Raw genomic sequence first — 5,940 nt, forward strand, 5'->3', positions numbered from 1 at the left:
TGACGTTTCTTCTTCTTCGTCTCCCTCCGCAGTAGCGCATAGCACGGGGCAATTGGCCACGGATCATGACGTTACCCACATGAGACCCATCGTGCTGCACATTCCCCCAGGGCGTGAGTCGTGACGTTGCCCACATACGTGAGGCCGACAACGGCACGCCCTATCACCACCACCACCCATCGTGCTCTTCTTCTTCTTCTTCGTCAAAAGCATAACTCACCCGATCGCGTTCCCTCCACTTTTGCTTCCTCGAGCTGTGGTTCATTTTTGTGTTTTCACCTTTTTCGCGAGTCAACAGCACTTAACTTCTATCGCTGGAAGTTGCTGGAGAAATTTTACAGTTGTATCTGGCAGTGTACAGGTATACAGCCGTGGACAGATGCAGCGAGGACATCAGGATTTAGTATGTGTCATGCGCGAACTTCAGCGGAAAATCTACCTATATAAAACCTCACGTCTGCCCTGCAGAAGACCCTCCGGAGAACCTATAGGGTCTATAGGAAAGCCTATACTTTACTCTTACATTTTTGTCTTCTTCGGATTTAGTCCACACAACCGCGATATATATATATATATATATTATATATGCAGGAAAAATCCCTTTTTTTCCTGCATTGTAATTCACTGGCTTGCACTGTGGCATTGAGGAGTGCTCAGTCACCCTCCCAGGTGTATATCGCTCGCTGAGTGACCCCTGGTTTGCCAATTCGGAACGATGCGCTGCTACTCAGGGCTGACGAGCCGCAAACACGGCGAAACACGTGTCCTCTGGTGCTGCCTCATCGTTCCATGAGTATCTATAGTATCTATATATTATATATATATATATATATATATATATATATATATTATATTTTGAAACGTTCTGGTGCAGAGGGTAGTTCGTTTTGTTTCTTTTGTTTCTCGGAAGACACTGTGAGCGCGGACACTGTCGTTTTTTCGCGTTTTCTGCCTTAACAGTGTGACGTAACGACGACCACGACAAAAATTCAGTGGTTTTTGTTGGGTGTTTCGTCTGTGTCGCGGCACTGTGATTCTCCACACACACAAACGACACCTCCTATACACGCAACGCAGACTAACTCCGAATATGTTAAACAAAAGCACGCCAGCAGGTGAATTAGGAAGCGGCTGATGTTTCTCTATGCGAATAACATAAATATGCAACTTTAGGTATGGAATGTCTTTTGACTTGACTTTGCTCTTTTTCTTCTTGTTTTGTTAGAGAGGAAGTGACTGAGCCTGCGAATTTGTGTATGCGAAGTAAACAGAAACACGTTGCCTGCAAATCACGTAGAAATCTGCTTATAAAACGGGATATCAGACTGCCAAAACTATAGATGCATGAAGGTGGGAGGGGGGAGGGCATTGTCCCCCACCTTCTGATGCCCCTGATTTGTACGACACTTTCGGATCCCAGCAAACTACAGACGTCCCATCGTCCATGGAATATTAGAAAATATAGATATTTGGACAGCCATGGGATTTTCTCAGACAGCCTATAGCGATCACCATGTAGCGTAGCCCCGGGGACTATGCTTTTACCCAAACCCAGATGTCCCAGGAATATCCGTGGAACGTTAATGACAGGATTTGGTATTACGAGCAGAGTTTATCCGTTTATCCGTGAACTAACATTGTTAACTATAACTACTGAACACACCTGATTGATTGGTTTGTAAATAAAAAAAAAAAGACTTACCTATTGAACTACTGAACCATTGTAGCGTAGCTAGGAAAAAATATTTCGTGTGTGTGTGTGTGTGGGGGGGGGGGGTTCTATGGGAACTTTACATAGGGAGGGAATTTCACTCTCGCTTTCCTTCTTCGAAATTAGAGGGGTTTGAATTGCCGACCCCCCCCCCCCCCCCACGGTATTAAATACGGGACACACCTCATTACGTGAATTAACAACCAACAATAGTTCTTTTCTTCATTGGTTTACATGCTTCAGCTTTCGCGTACGCGAGCTGCTTGGTCATGTTCACCAACGCTGCTGGTTAACGTTGAACCGAGATTACGGGTTGCTAAAACTTGAAGTTAACGCTAAATTCTTTTTTACAAACGTTAGTTGGTGACGTGATGAATGTTTCACTGACAATAACTCCTTTCAGTGAAGCACAGTTAAGCATTAAATTCAAGTTAAGATAATGGTCCGTTGATTTCGGTTCAAGTATTAATTGGCGTTGGTGAAACCGGGCCTAAATAACCTATAGTCACAGACCTATTTTGTGACTCTGGTCATGTCGGCCCATACAATCGGCGAAGGATTGTCTCTATGACTGACGCGCGATCATATATTCTGCACACAGATGTACATAACAATGCAGAACAACGTGCGTGGCTGGTCATGCATGCACATGCTGTGGAATGAGCAGCGCGATTGTTTGATTTGAGCGTAGAAATGACGTTCCTTTGTTTTAAAGCGCGATTTTAAGGCTAAGTGAGGAAGCGCTGGAATAATTGGATCAATAATCGTCAAAAGCAGTTCAACCCGCGCATGCTCACTTGGCGCGGCATTGTTTAAAAATCGAACAGTTAGCACTCGTGTGTATGCTTACGCCGTAACTGGGAGCCAACAAGGCTACCGAGGGTTTTTGAAAGAGCAATCTTTGCACACTTTCGTAATATCTACACACGTTCAGCACATGCGTAGTTACTTATGTGTATTGTGCTATATGTGTTACTAACATTTGTGTTACTTATGTGTATTGTGTATCAAATTGGAACGCACTTTAACGGGACTGGCGTCATTCAAGAGAACTGAGGGGGGTTACTCTCCGTGGAAGATGTCCGCGAAGGTTTGGGCGCAGGGCTCTTTTTGATTGCATTTAATTTAAATAAATAGCCCTACTTTATTAAGCTAGTCAATGGCATGTTAACTAGCACTTCAAATTTTCAGTTATTAAAAAAAATTCTGTGTAAGGGCCGCGAAGCAACTGTGGCTATGAGCGACGTGCAGATATGGACGGATGGATGGAGAGAGAGGGCAGCAGGAAGGAGTAGGGGACAAAGGGGTTAGTGTGCGTCCTGGCCCGACTTCTAGGGGAACTGTGCCGACATTCGTCCGAAACGTCTGCCTGAAAACACGGGGAAAAACCTGAGACAGCGCAGCCGGTGGTAGGATTCGAACACACCACCTCACAGTCTACAGAACGATCTTGGCTACCAGCAATGAGAGAACGTTTTTGCCCACTCGGTCATATCGGTGGTATAAATTTTAAATTGATTACATTAATTCAAATAATGTTAGCCCTTCACCAAACCATATAACGCCGGCGTTACATGCAGTTTGTGTGAGCCACGTGCAGGAATCGGAAAGACATATAAAAAAAAAACGAAAAAAAGAACATAATTTTTCTCGACGTAAAAAAGCATGAATATGTACATAAAAACGAAGCAGATAACCAATTAACGCTTAATGGAGAAACAATTAAAAAGAAGCGCGGGCACTATAGATGAGAGCCACTTGTTATCAACGCTATACAGCTCGACCTCTGCGAAACCCGGTGGGAAACAGAGGCCGTGAAGAAGAAGAAGAAGAAAAAAAAAATCCCTCCTCTTTAAAAAGAAAATAATAAAAGAAGAACAAAGAGAGAAAGGGAAAACCGCTCCAGACCTACAGAACCAGCTGGCGACGTCACGGAACTGGCGCCCCTCTGTCAAATACGTTGCCCCGCTGAAGAGAAAAACCGTTCAGGAACACACAACAGACTGAAGAATTTCTCAGACTGGGGTTGGGAAACTATGCAACGGCAGAGGATCGCGGATCGTTTGTTTGTTTGTTTGTTTGTAAGAAAAAAAAAAAAAAAACAAGGAGAAATTGAACTCGTCTCCCGACCTGTTCTGCGGATCGCGGATCGTTTGGATCGGGTGACTGCGGTATTCGTATGAGAGGGAAGATCGTGATCCAAAGTGAAGATCGGATCGCGAATGCTTCAAGCGCGGTCCTTAATATGCTTTCATATGAAACTGTCTATTTACGGGTTAAAATGTTCAAAGTTGAAGGCATCACTGGAGGCTTTTCATTTTGGGATCAGCTTGAGAATGAAATATCACCTACCGAATCTGCAGTCGAAAAAAAATGGCTTTATAATCGGATTTAATTTGTATAAACTTCATCCGGGTGCTGCAAACGCGCAAAAAATCTGGTACGCTAGCGGGGAATTACGTATTTCGCGTAATGATTTGGGCAACGCTTCCTAGAGTTTGAGGGAAAACACAACACAAGAGACGAAATGGATATAGGACAAAACTCATATCCGAGTTGATGATGGTAGTATGAACAGTCGATGATAAGTATGATAAGAGTTTGGACCTGTGCACTTCGTCTTTTGTTTTCTGACTCACCTCACGCTGAACGAAATTCTACCTTATTCCAATCCAGTCATTTTACCTATCGAAGTGACGTATTTGTATTCAAGGTTGCGATTTTTCGTATGGTCGAAATATAGCATAGTCCATTGTATTTTGGTGCTGACATAGTCCCACGTGTTTTTTTAAATTTTGATATTAGTGTTGCCCCATAAATATCGAAAGTAGGAAGTCAGCTAGCTGGTTAACCTTTTCAGTGACTTCCTTCTTTCATCATTAATTTCTTAGGCACTTGAGGCTTTGTATGTGTTTGTCCTTTCTATGTGTTCCATTCAGCCTCAGAACATCAATTCCCATCATGATCAATTCCCATAAATATTATTACAAAGAGCAGCAACGTCATCCAGGAGCACACACAGAAAGAGTCAGTCAACATCGAGCGGTGAGCCGGCTGAGTGCTCAGCGGAGCAGCTGGAAAGAAGGTAGATGTCGGATGGGGAGGGAAGGGAGTTTTTGTTGTTCCTCGCTGAGAGGAGGGCTAACATGACAGGCAGGCAGCAGTAGCAGATGCAGGAATGGCCTCCATGTTGGATGAAAAAGAGGCTCTGCGTGCACGGAATAGAGCAGCGTGCCCGCATATAAGGGGACATTGTCGTTCGCAGTCTGTCAGCCCCATGTAGTGCTATTTCTTCGTTTCGCTTCAGCTTGGCAACGGGAAATTAAAAGGAGAATAATGTGAAACGTCTATGGGTTTCGATATATATATTTCTTTTTCGCATTAGAATAGGCAGAAAATTTTGTTCTGTTTTTGCACCGCAATAGTTGTCGCTTCAGCGCTAAGTTGCTCACCCTGTACTTCTGCGTGACTGACGATAAACGTTACGGAAATAAGATTACTGCAGATTATCTATAGATTCATTTTATGTTGTGTGGCTGTACATCGGAAAGGGGTAAAAGCGGGTTTTACTGGGTCGAACCGTAAATAACACGGGTCTCCAAGGCTCACTGTAAAAGTAGAAATTTTCGCGGGGACTTAATTGTCGCGAATTTCACGATCGAACCTTTTTTCACAAAATTAAGGTTCCGCGAAATATAGGTAGCGGGGACGAAAAAGCATGAGCACTGGAATTCGCGACGGTATGAGCTCCACGAAGACAAATTTACTTATTTGACAACTTTTATTCTTTCAACCTTGTTCTCGTTAAACATTTCTATAATTGGAACGTCACTTCCGGATCAGTAGTTTATATTCGCATACTGTATCACTTGGCATTGCAGAGACCTCTTTCACAAAACCAGCACGTCATTGTCACGGGATTGGGCTTCACGTAAAGGCTCTATAAGCTATAGACTGCATGTAGAAGCTTTATGTCACTGCCGGCAGAGTCGAGAACCTCCGATCTCCCCGATCCCTTCCGCTTCCGTCCGCTTCCGCACGAATTCGCGAAATTAAGGTCCCGCGAAATACCCCCGAAACGCGCTTCCACACCGAATTATTAAAACCGCAAAATTAACTACTTTTGCAGTATTTAATTTTGATAGATGAGAATTTGTCGAGTACATTTTTGGGCCGCCACGGAAACTGTGAGGCTCCGTTCATTTCCTTGGACTGCCTCTTGGATTTAC

The sequence above is a fragment of the Ornithodoros turicata genome, chromosome 3 (genome assembly GCF_037126465.1).
Source record: "Ornithodoros turicata isolate Travis chromosome 3, ASM3712646v1, whole genome shotgun sequence".
Classification (NCBI taxonomy): Eukaryota; Metazoa; Arthropoda; class Arachnida; order Ixodida; family Argasidae; genus Ornithodoros; species Ornithodoros turicata.